Consider the following 12,847-nt stretch of genomic DNA (forward strand, 5'->3'; position numbering starts at 1 on the left):
CTCCAAACACACACTGCGCCAACGTGACTGCAGCCCGCACCGGCTCCTGCCACCACTGGCCTTTGTTTGTTTACTGCACCAGGAGGCTCCAGCACTTCTCTCAGGGACCACGGGCCCCCTTGAAGAGCAAGCGTTACTTGGCCTTTTCTTACCTCTGCCTCCTCTTCCTCCCTCCACCTGGCAAACTCTGTCTTTGCTCCTGTGGCAGCCACTCTTGCAGGCGAGAAACGTCAGTCCCTCCCGGCAGTTTGGAGGCATCCTCTGATTGGGCCAGGTCTTGCTGAAGCTTTTTCTGAAAGGTGACATCAGGTTGTGGCTTGCTGTTGCCTGGACAAGCGCTCACGCCCCTGCATGCTGAGGCACCCCGCGGACCCAGGACAGCCATCTGCTTCAGCCACGCGACGAGGGCGGAAAAGAAATGCTTCCCTCGGGACTCCGCGTGCTTGCACGTGACTTTCCTGCCCATGCCCAACCCCTGCACCCTGCGCTAGCTCAGCTCGCAGCCCGGTACTCCTTTCCCTGCCACAAGACCCAGCCCAGCAGCACAGCCCTCACCTCTTCTGCACTGACCGCCTCCCCTCCCCGACATGCTGCAAGTAAAGCCCTGGCCCTCGGCACCGTGCCGCTGACCGGTGTCCACGAACCCTCCGCTTTGCCTACCTCCTCTCGCATGAACGTTTTCTCTGCCTCCAGCTTGAGCGTGGTCAGATACTGCCTGTACTCATTGAACTCCTTCAGAGTGCAAACCACCTATGGCGAGACGAGGGGAGAAATCCCCCGAGAACTCTCAAGCCAGCTCCGTAGGCCGCCTTCCCCAAAACAGCCCAAACCCAGCGGGAGGGGAGCTGCTCCTCTGCACACCCTCCCCTCCGCTCCTCTCCCCAGTGGCGGGGCCCCTGACTCCCCCCCAGCCAGGGCCGAGCGGTGCTCCTCGCCTCAGCACCAGGCCTCGCACTGGCTGCCTCCTCGACGCTCAGGCAGCGCAGGGCAGCCGGAGAAGAGCAGGAGCGGGAATTGCCAGAGGGACGCTGGCGCTACTCCTGCTCCCAGGGAAACCAGCCCCACAGCCCTGTGCCCTCCGCCAGCAACAGGCGGCTGCAGCAAGCGCTCTGGGAACCCCGCTTGATGAGGACTGTTTTTATCAGCCCGATGTCCAAACCTACTTTGCCGTCACTGGTGACGTAACCCTCTCTCTTCAGCCTCTGCAGGTTGTCCTTGCGTTTGTGGTAGGCCCGCAGATGCGGGTCATGCAGGCTGTTGTAGTCGGTGCTCAGCAGGCGGCAGTATGGATCTCCCAGATTGAAATAACCAGAGGGCTGGTGAAGCTGTGAGAGAGATTTTGCAGACTATGAAGGAGGAAGGAGAGAGCAGCAAAGGGGTGCCAAGCGGTACTTGTGAAAAGGTAAAGGTCCTTTGAAGACCAACGCTCTTCTCCATCCTTCTGAAGCCACAGAGGACACCACAGCCGGACTGCGGGGTCAGGCTGGGCTGGGCTGGGCTGGGGGAGAGAAGACAAAGCCCACCAGCAAAGTAGGCATCTTAGGCCAGCAGGAAGAACTGCAGACCTTGCCACAAGAGAAATGAACCTTCAGAGCGAAAAGTTCAAGCCTGGCGGTTCAAACGCAGCAAATGGCTGATGCTCTGAAAACAGTCTCCCCAGGGTTCGGCAGGCCCAAGGGCTGTGTCAACTAACTCTGCCTTGGGAAAAATGCACCGCAAGCTGCAGTAGGAGGAGGACACCGTCTGCATTCCCCAAGCAGAGAAGCCCGAGCTTTTCCAAATACACCAACAAGGCAAGCAGAAGGTTGCACTCTCCCTCAGGAGTGCCCCGCGGCCTGGCTCAACATTGCTGGATGAGCTGGAAGGGCACGTTGGCCCGGCCCCCGGACACACTGCTGCCTGCTGCAGGCAGGGCCCCAGTCGCACGCTTGCACGGTGCCAGAAACCAGTCCAGAAAACTGACAAGTCCTCCTCTCTGTCTCTGCACCAGGGAGCCAGGAGCTTCCCAGCGCTGCCGGATTGAAGGGCTGCGGCACCCACTGTAGGACAGGCGGCCACAAGGACTTCTCTGAATGACGGGGACCCCGTAAAAGAGGAGAGCTTTTCTACCCCTTTCGACTTCCTTTACCTTTTCCCCCAGCTTTGTCCTGCAGAAGACAGGCTTGGAGCCCGCGTGCACAGGGATCTTGACCCCAAGTGGGAGGTCCAGCAGCCCAGTACCTCCTTCTGCCAGTGGCTGTCTCTTGTTCCCGAGCTAGAAAGAGGGAGACACTCATGGGCACTCAGGCACTATCTCCATAAGCCTCCTGCACGGCAGTTGCGAGAAAGGCTCTCGGAAGACTCCAGCCAAGGGGAGCGCCAAGAGCGGCCCAGTCAAAAGCTGCTCTCTGCTTCCTCGCCCCCGTCCCCACAACTCCCGACCCTCCCTCAACCCACGTCCGCGGCCTTTCCCAGCAAGCCCTCCCACCTGCTTAGCCGTAAGCCAGGCTGGGCACAGAGGCAGGACTCCCTGCAAACTCTCCCCAGCCCAACCACCTTGGGATCCCTCCCAGCTCCCCGGCCATGTCCCAGGCTCCCGGGCTGAGCCCTCTCCATCAGCCCATCGCTCACCTTTCCCCGCTTCCCCACTGCGCTCAGCAGTGCGTCCACGTTTCGGACGCCAGCAGCGAGACGGTGCTCCATGGCTCCTTCCAAGAGCTCTCCTGGAGCTGCGACCCTGCGCTGGCACCTCTCGCTCCAGAGGCACCCAGCTGTGGCCACCACAGCTGGTCTTCCAGCAAGCGGCTATATAGAGCAGTTGCACATTGTTGCATCATTGCATTGCTGCATCATCACGTTGCCGCACCACCGCATTGTTGCATCATTGTCTTGCCACGCCGCTGCCCAGCCGCCCCAGGGCCCACCTGCAGGCCCCTCTGGACACGCATGAGGGCCACCCGCTCTCGCTGACCCTGCTTTGAGCAGGGGGCCTCGACTCGGTGCTGACCTGCTGCCCCTTCTTCCTCCTTGTACCTCTTTTTCCCAGCTTTGGCCTTCCGATGGCAGGGCTGCAGCTGGGCCGCCCGCGGGCGGCTGCTGCTGCTGCTGCACTGGATTTGGTAGACCATTTCCCTGTCATGGGCAAAGCAGCCTCAACTTGGGGAATTGCACTGAATTACATTTCTGGCCCACCGCTCTCAACATCTCCTTCCTGATTTGCATCTTGAGAAACACAGAGGACAAACGAAGGATGCAGGAAGCCCCTCTCCTCCCCTTGCCTCAGGCTCCCCTTCAGCCCAGACACCTCTCTGTCCCCTCCTCAGTCTCCCCTGTCACCCTCTGTGACACCCTCCCAGTGCCTCCCGGGAGGTGACGGGCGGCGCGGGACGTTCTGCGTCGGTGCAGGGAGCACCTCAGTGCCGCCTGCTGCTTCTGACCGATCAGCTTCCTCCCACACCAGTGACCTCACCACACCCCAGCAATGTCACCTGCCACCGCACCACCCTCTTGCTTGCCTCTGTCCTCTGCCTCTGGTTCTCACAGTCCCTGCTCTCCTCCTGCTTCCCCAAGGGGCTGAGGAGCTCAGAGCTGGGGGAAAGTGGGCACAGCGCTGCTACAGAAACCTGCTGCTGGGGATTCGCGGGTTGAGTCCTGCATGGAAAGGAGGCACTGTCACCTCTGTCAGGAAGAAAATACCCTCCTGATCACTGCAACACGCTCACTCACAGCCCACACTGCACTTATTGGAGAGGGACCAAAAAAATCCATTCATTGCCTCTGACACTCAAACGGTTTTAACACGGACCTGACTAGTGTCTTCCTGACCCTCTTGCAGAAGGGGATAAGGAGCCACCAACAACCGCAGCCTCTGCATCTCCAGACCCCCCTGGAGAACACACTCGGCACTTGCTTTCTGCAGAGACACCGCTTCCTCAGCAGCGGGGGGACGGGTGTGAGCCTGGCAATATATAAAACAGTAAAAGCAGGGGCAAGCCAGTGTTACTGGTCAGCATGTCCTGCTGCCCCAGGCTCTAGGCAACGGAGCAGCCAGAGCATTCGGGTGTATCGGACTGTAAAAGTGAAAAGGAAAAAGGAAAAAACCTTGGGGAAGCTGAAGTTCTAGTCAAAATCACACCTCCTGTCTGAATCCACAAAGACCCTGTCCATGGTTTTTTTGTCCTGGCAAGGCAGAATAAAAAAAGAAAATTAATTAATAAAAAGAAGCCAAGAATATTACGCAGAACAGCTTCTCTTCCAGGATTTTGTAACTTGTAACCTGCAGACCGACGCAGATGCCACTGCAAATGCAGATACCGCTGCAACTACCAGTTCAGATGCAGATACCGTTACAGATTAAGATACCATGGCAGAGGCAAATGCCACTGCAGATGCAGATACCACTGCAGAGGCAGGTACCACTGCAGATGAAGATACTGTTGCAGTTAGCGTTGCACACATACCATTATGCCAAACTTTTTATATTCCAAGATTTTGTAACTTGCATCCAAGCTCTGTGCCCCCCGGAATCCTCATCTCCATCTTCTCCACCATCTCCTCCTGCCATCAGCCACAGAAGGAAGTCTGTCTCAACAGCTTCAGTAATTTGACCAGAAGAAAGCAAGAAAATGTGTTCCGGTACTAAGAAGGAAGGGCGGGAACTTGGGAGTCATTTTCCTTTTGTTACAATCATTAGGGATGTCCGTCCTTGTTACAAGAGAGATTCCCTTTGCAAGAACCAAAGGGCATCTCTCAGGAGAAGTTAGCTTCTAGTTCTAACTCTTGACTATTTTCTGACTTTCCTCACCTTTTGGAGCTGGGCCAGAGCCCTCTCAACATCAGGCATCGCTTTTTGGAGTTAAGCAACAGTAACCCTGAGTTTCTCATGTCTACTCATTTCTGCCTTGCTCTTGTAATCCTTGAGAAGGATGCAGAAAGACTCTCAGAACTGTGACCTCTTTGTCTGGCCAGCCCAAATACATTTATTACAATACAGATTCCCCCTACATGGTCTATTTGTGCTAACCAGCCACTTAACTCGCAGGCATATGAAAGCAGCTCTTCTCAGGGAAAAAAAAACAACAACCATAACCAAACCCAAAACCCACTACAGAAGACCAGAAACGTTAGCTTTCAAACTGGCATTGTTTGAAAACAGAAACCCTCTGCCCAGCCACAAACGCAAAGGAATAAATAAATTCAGTGTGCTTTTAGTACGTAACATCAAGAAACAAGACTTTCAGTTGTATTTCACAGTTATTGGGCCCGTTACATTGCCATGTTCACATACAAACAGAGGAAAAAAAACCCTCATAAACCTCTCTAAAGTGGGTCAGAGGAATAGCCACTCTCGCAAAGATTGCTGCAGACAGAGTCAACAAGATCAACCATGAAATGCTGAGCAAATGCCCCAGCTGCAGTTTTCTCGGAGGGGTCCTCCTGTTTCTGCAGCGTTTGCATCGGCTGGCGTTCGCAAGGTGCCTTTCAAGGCAATGCTGCATGTCAAAATTCAGCCTCTCGTTGGTACGTCTTTGACCTGGATTTGGAAGAGCGACCACAACGTACAACTCATCAATCCACATAAAATCAAGGACACCAGTATTTGCATTCTCCAGCCCCTCCAGTCCCCGTGTATGAAAAACAAACAAAATCCCCCCATGTTCCTATGAAGAAGCGATGGGCCAAACTAATCCTCTCCTGCTGCCCTAGCATGCGCTAGTCTAATTAGACATTGTTTTATTGGGCTTGCAGAGAAAGAGAGCCTTGGGACAAGCTGAAGGCTGTCCAGGATTTTCTGCACTTTTCAGCATTCACATTTTATATCCAGTTTGGTGGAAGTAAAGACTGAAAAAAGAAATGGAGAAGGTTGATGAATGGTGAGTAAGTATTACTGTAAAGGTGGATAATTATTATTAGAATGGTGACAGTTTTTTATTAGAAATAAAATTATATTATTATAAAGAAACACCATTATGAAGAGGAAGCCTTGCCTTTTCTGTTGACTGCTAATTGGGTATTGCTCTTATCGTTCCCTGACTACCTGGAAATCATGAATGCATGCGCACCACAAGTCATGTCTCATTATTTTGGGAATGTGTTATTTTCCACTGAGTACCAAGACGACAGCTCTTAATTACATGTCCCGAGAGCAGCCTCCGCCGACTGTCCCCTGCTGCGCACCAACACGAACAGCACTGTCCCCTGCCCTGCCCATCTCCACGCTCGGGAAGAGCTGTTCACACACCCCTGCCCAGGCCACCCCGCTGCCTCAAAATTCCTGCTGTGCTGCTCAAGGCCATGAAAACTGTCACGCTACAGCTGTACCCAGATCACTGTTCCTCATTCTGAGTGAGACTGCCCATTCCTGTGTATTCCCACCTGTCTACAGCAGCTGTTGCCTTCTGTCTTGTAAGCGTTTTGGAAAAGTACCCTTTTTTTCCTGAATACCCTCTTTGACCTCACTACAGGACAGGTCCCCAGTCCATCACCATGGCTGGTAAAGTCTGCAGCGATACAGAATTGCGCAGGGATGACAAACACCCAGTGGTCCAGCTCATTTCAATTGTTTAAGACAAGGCTTTTGGCTAGAACACAGTCGAGAAAATTTAAAACCTAACACTCCCATCTGGATCGGCAGCTCTTTCTTCATCAGTTCTTTGCATTTCTCTCATTCCTTGGGAGTACACAGCAAGACTTTCCTCATCAAAAGAAGCAACAAAGATCAGTCACAAACATGCAGAAGACCGGACATCCACATACTTGCTGCCTACCCAGTAACATCAGCAAGGCCCTGCCTATACACAAAGATTAAATTAACGTACAGTTTTCCTACGCAGGAAGCAACTAAGGATCAACCGAATACAACCATCTGTTGTTACCTATTTGCACAAGAGGCACGTGCTGCTTCAGCTTCTATCTTTCAGGCTGTTACCCATGAGAAAATGGAAGCACGTTTTATTGTAAGAGGAAACCTTCAACTGGAAAGCCAGTTCATGGCCTGATTTGCCTCTCTATGCATATATCTAGTGAACAGTCGAGGAAACGTCACGTGAGCAATTAGCAAAGCAAACCCAGGACACCTCAAGAGGTCCCGTAACTACACGAGTCTGTCTTTCCTTTTCACCCCAGTTCCCAAAGCACCAAGGCAGGAGCAGGCAGGGCATTCATGCGCTCAGCTCACACCAGGGAGGAGAGAGCGGGAGCAGCCCTCTGTCACCCAGGCTTAGCAACAACAATTTCTGCTCTCATCTGGGGCTTAGTCCATGTGTAGTCATGCGTGTGAGTTATGGCCTAGCCATGGTGATACTGCTCAGTTTAGGGTTAAACATGAGACGTTGTCCTTTAAGGAGGACCATTACTCCATAGCTTCACTATGCAAGCCTGATTACTGTGTATAAACTATGCATGCTTTGCTGAGGACCGTACCCTCGAAGAAGGAACTAAAGACTGATAAAAAGGAAACATCCTGCTCCAGAAGGCACCCGAAGATTGCCAAAGCAGCATGAACTAGGGGAAAAGCAAAGGCAGCAGGGGGAGATCACGACCACCGACTCCATTCAAGGCTGGAAGAACCTGCCCCCCACACCTGCAAGGAGCATGCACTCTAATTTACACAGCAAGCGAGGCTAATTGAAATATAACTGGCCAACAGTAGATGAGATGGTGACTACTAAGCGATGAATGTAAATTTAGGCGGGATTTTACGAAGCATGTAACAGAATAAATACATTGTTTTTCTTTGGTGTGGCCTGCCAGCTTTGTGGAGTCACCCCCCAGCACCCATCTCTGCGCAGACTTCAAATAAACAGATTTCTCGGCTCTGTGCGCATATCGCACGCCGGGTACCGACCCCCGCTCGTGGGACAACACACGTGCAAGTACAGTACCGACCCAGACACGAAACAGAGGGTGCCAGTTAACCCCCGGCGCCACGTACGCTGCACCTTCTGCCATCGCCTCCTCTCCACGAATCGCTTTCCAGTCTCTTCCACCTCATCCCAGCTCAGCTACCTGCACTCTGGCTCAGGGCTGGCGACCCTCGGGGCAGCAGCAGGAGCTGCTCTGACCCTGGTTGTGGGGTTGTTCCTGGGGCCGAGCGCTCGGGCCCAGGGCTGGTGAGCTGGGCCACGGCAGGGCCCACGGGTGATGAGGTCTCCAGGTCTCCCATGGGTGATGAGGTCTCCAGGTCTCCCCCAGGCCCGTCCACGCCGGGAGACAACCTGCACCTGCAATTGCAAACCCGGTCCCGGCCTTGGCCCTGGTCCCCCCCTCGCCCCGGCTGCCCCACCCCATCTCTCCCCCATTTCTCCTCAGGCCACTCGGCCTCTGCCCCCTCCGGCCCCGCCCCAGGTCGGCAGTGACTGACAGGCCAACACCGGCTCCGCTGATTGGTTCAGCCGTGGCCAATGGCGCAGCTGTTGCCGGGCGGGCAGGGGCAGCCCGGGCCTCTCCTCACAGAGCTGCCCTGCGCCAGCTGCCCCCCGCCAGGGCAGCTGCTCCTCAGCCAGCCGGGACACTGGGCCTGCGGAGAGACGGCCTGCAAGAGGGGCCATTCCACCTGGAGCTGTTCTCTCAGCAGCGCAAGGTGTGTGCGCAGGTCTGCCCTCCCTCGGTCTGCTCGTGGGGTCTGGGCCCCCTCAGGGAGGGAGGGAAGGGGAGAGGACGGGACGGGACGGGACGGGACGGGAGGGGAGCTGCTCTGCGTTGGCTCTGGATCGGCAAGTCTTTCCCAAAAGGCGGGTCTGCCTGGGCTCCAGCCACAGCCCTGGGCGGGAGGAGCTGCGTGACGGGAGCCGCTGGCCTCGGCCAGGCCGGCACCCGGCAGGAGACAGGGCTCTGGCCCCGGTCGCACCGCCCGTGCTGAGCCCAGCACCCAGGGCCTTCCTCAGGCCTCACCTTCCCCCGGGGCTGAGGAGGAGAGACAGCCTGTCCTGGCGTGGCCCAGGGCATCCTCCTGCGGCCAGAAGGAAGGACAGAGCCCCGTCCCTCTCCCCACAGGGGCTGACCACTGTCCTTCCCTTCTGTGCCTGGGGCTCCCCAGTGCTGGCAAGGCCCTGCGGGGCTTCAGGGCCGAGCAAATGCTGGGGCACCGAGGGCTCCCGGGGCAGCTTTGGGCATCTCCGAAGCCGAGGCGTGGCTGCCCCTTTGCTTCTGCAGATGCAGTTACCTTCTACCCGCTTCGTGGTCAAAACTGTTTCTTCGTCACGGCACGTGGACTGGACAGATGCCACCTCCCTGTTAGTCTGGGAGGACCTCAGGGCAACGAGGCGGTCGCAGCATGCACACAGGTAGGAGGGCAGCGGCAAGGAGCCCTGTCAAGGTTTTCCTGCTCTTTCAGATCTGAGCTCAGACGTTGGTGTGCATCCCAGCACCAAAGTCTGCTTTTTTTCCTCCAAGCTGCACAGCTTTTTGCCGGCAAGAGCGAGTTGGGCTGAGCTGGTCTTTGGGATAACTTGGCTCCTTCCATTTGCAATTGCACGTGTACGCTTTTCCTTTTTTCCACCAGTGTCTTCCTTTCACTCCCCTTCCCCCCAGGTTGCATTCTTTTTCAAAGGTAATTGTGATTTGAGTTTCCAGACAGATCATGGAGCAGGTAGGCACAGGATGTACGTATAGGCTGGTCTAGACCTTCAGAGCTGCTTTACCTTTAAAGGCTAGATAGATATGGGCTATGGGTAGAGTTTCTGTTTGCTAATTATTACTCCTTTTGGGGCCCTGTGACAATAAGTTTGTCTGCCTGCAGATCTGCTGCAGTTAAAACTACCACTGAAAGAGTTTTGATGATGGCTGCTGTTCCATGTGTTTTCATTTTGGGTACCCATTTCATAGAGCTAGAATTATTCCTTTGCAGGTAGGTGACAGGGATCTTCTTGCGCTGGTCTTTTTTTTCTGGGGCGCATCCTGATATCCTTTGTCATCCAGAGCTTTCCCCTCTGTTGCCAAGAAGAGTGATGGTCGTGATGTGGACCAAATCCTTTGAGTAACAATTTCTTCAAGTCTGATTATGAAGGTGCAAAGCCTCATTTTGAGAGTCGAAATCCTTCTTTATAGGGTCCAAAGGCACATTTTCAGGCCCAAAGGCTTCTTTTCAGGCCCAAACCCTCATTTTTGAGCTTCCCAAGCCTGCTTTTTGGGGACCAAATCCTCCTTTTCATGGACCACAGGCTCATTTTTAGTACTCGGTCTGCAATTTTGAGGGCCCGAAGCCTCCTTTTGAGCATCTGAAGACCCCTTTTTAGGGTGCAAAGCCTTAGTTTTTGGTACCAAAGCATCCAACTGAGGGCCCAAAACCTAATTTCAGGGTTCAAAGCCTCATTTTCATTTCTAAAGCACTATTTTTAGGGCCCAAAGCCCCATTCTTAAGGCCCTGACCCTCCTTCCGAGAGTCCAAACCCCCCTTTCACAGCTCTAAGCCTCAACTGTAGTGCCCAAAGCCCTATATTTGGCACCAAGGCTGAGGCCAATCGTATGAAGTTTAACAAGGCCAAGTGCCGGGTCCTGCACTTCGGTCACGGCAACCCCATGCAGCGCTACAGGCTTGGGGAAGAGTGGCTGGAAAGCTGCCTGGCAGAGAAAGACCTGGGGGTGCTGGTTGATAGCTGGCTGAATATGAGCCAGCAGTGTGCCCAGGTGGCCAAGAAGGCCAACGGCATCCTGGCCTGTATCAGGAACAGTGTGGCCAGCAGGAGCAGGGAGGTGATTGTTCCCCTGTACTCGGCACTGGTGAGGCCGCACCTCGAGTCCTGTGTTCAGTTTTGGGCCCCTCACTACAGGAAAGACATTGAGCTGCTAGAGCGTGTCCAGAGGAGAGCAACCAAGTTGGTGAGGGGCCTGGAGCACAAGTCTTATGAGGAGCGGCTGAGGGATCTGGGGTTGTTCAGTCTAGAAAAGAGGAGGCTGAGGGGAGACCTTATCGCTCTCTACAACTACCTGAAAGGGGGTTGTAGTGAGGTGGGTGTTGGTCTCTTCTGTCAAGTGGCTGGAGATAGGACGAGAGGAAATGGCCTCAAGTTGAGGCAAGGGAGATTTAGGTTAGATATTAGGAAAAATTTTTTTACTGAGAGGGTTGTCAAACATTGGAATAGGCTGCCCAGGGAAGTGGTTGAGTCACCATCCCTGGAAGTATTCAAAAAGCAAGTGGACAGGGTACTCCAGGGCATGGTTTAGGGGGCATGGTTAATGGTTGGACGTGATGATCTTGAAGGTCTTTTCCAACCGAAATGATTCTATGATTCTATGATTTCTGGGGGCCATAGAGGAGCCAATAGGTTCCCCGCATTGTCAGAGTCCAAAGCATGTTTATAGCATCTCTGCCATCCTTTGCAGGAACAAGGCCTGCTTTTGAGGGCTGAAATCCTCATTTGGAGGGTCCAAACCTGTCTTTCATTACCCATAGCCTTTTTTTAGGAGCCACAGTTTCATTTTTAGGATTTTGTGGTGTTTATGTCACTGCTGATAGGGCAGGCCCGGGAACCTGGCTTGTGCGGGTGCTCGCGATGTCATTTGTGCCCCAATTCCTCTGCCAGAGGGGGCAGAGGCTGAGCAGCCTGAGGAGAAACAGGTGAGAGATGGGCTGGGGGCAGCTAGGGCAAGGGAGGGAGCAGGGCCAGGGCCAGGGCCAGGACCAGGGGTGCTGCAGGCACAGGAGCAGCTCTCTCATTTTTAGAGCACAGCATCACTTTTAGGATCCAGCCAGTCATTTTAGGGTCCAAGCCGCATCTTGAGGGTCCAAACCCTAATTTTTATGCTCCAAATCCTTCTTTTAGGGCCCAAAGCCTCATTTTTAGCATCCAAAACTTTGATTCTAGGGTTGAAAGCCTCCTTTTTAGGGTCCAAACCCTTGCTCTTTGGGCCCAGGGACTCATTTTGAGGGTTTTAATCACTCTTTTAGGCTAGTATGCCTCATTTTGAGGTTTCAAACCTTCATTTTTAGGACTGAACGCCACTTTTTAGAGTTCACAACTTCATTTATAAAGCCCAAGTACACACTTTTAAGTCCCCAAGCCTCATTTTGACTGTCCAAAGCCGCTTTTTCAGGGAACAAAGGCTCATTTTTAGGATCCAGTCTGCAACCAGGAGAGCCCAAGGCCTCATTTTGAGGGTCCAAATACTCAGTTGGAGGGCCTAAAGACTCATTTGAGAGGCCAAGCTGCTTGTTTAGGGTATAAAGCGTCACTTGTTTAATGTACAACCCCTCATTTGGAGCCTCCAAAGACCCATTTCTAGGGTGCAAAGCCTTCGTTTTTGGTACCGAAGCATCTCTTGAGGGCACAAAACCTAATGCAGGGTTCAAAGCCTCAATTTCATTTCCAAAGCCCCATTCTTTGGGCCCAAACCCTCCATTGGAGGGTCCAAAGTCTCCTTCTGAGGGTCCAAAGGCCTCTTTTACAGCTGAGGGCCTCCCCTGGAGTGACCCAAGCCCTATCTTTGGGACTGAAACCTCGTTTCTTGGGGCCCTATCGGGACCAATAGGTTCCCCTCCTTTACAGAGCCCAAAAGGTCATGTGTAGCGTCTCCCCCATCAGTTTTAGTGCCCAAAGCCTCATTTGGAGGGCCAAAATCCTCATTGTTCTGGTCCAAACCTTTTGGTCTTTCATTACCCATAGCCTTTTTTTAGGCCCCACAGTTTCACTTGGGGGGTTTAAACCCTCAGTTTTAGGGCAGAAAGCCTCTTCTCAGGGTCCAAAGCTCCATGCTCCAGGTGCAACATGCAGCAAGGTAGACCTTTCCTTGCTAGTCCAAGAGGTTATTAGCATTTAAGCTAAATGCATGCTTGAGAATGGTTTTGCCGTGTTTTCACATACTCACTTTGAGCAGGCTTACGGGCAACCCTTTGTATAGATTTCTGTGCTGAGTGGAAGGTTTGAGTCCA

General features: G+C 53.6%; 1 long non-coding RNA gene across 2 annotated transcripts in view; it reads left to right on the top strand.

Annotated features, from left to right (window-relative positions):
• Positions 1 to 8,433: 8,433 nt before the first annotated feature.
• Positions 8,434 to 12,847, top strand: part of LOC128134816 (uncharacterized) — a 119,740-nt gene continuing 115,326 nt past the window's right edge. The window contains exons 1-3 of one of the 2 annotated variants that reach the window (XR_008232835.1): positions 8,434 to 8,560; positions 9,133 to 9,263; positions 9,827 to 9,963. This is a non-coding gene — a long non-coding RNA (uncharacterized LOC128134816). Of the gene's footprint in view, positions 8,561 to 9,132; positions 9,264 to 9,826; positions 9,964 to 12,847 lie in introns of those variants that run through there. The other variant, XR_008232836.1, reaches the window with a different exon arrangement.

Source organism: Harpia harpyja, chromosome 21 (genome assembly GCF_026419915.1).
Source record: "Harpia harpyja isolate bHarHar1 chromosome 21, bHarHar1 primary haplotype, whole genome shotgun sequence".
Classification (NCBI taxonomy): Eukaryota; Metazoa; Chordata; class Aves; order Accipitriformes; family Accipitridae; genus Harpia; species Harpia harpyja.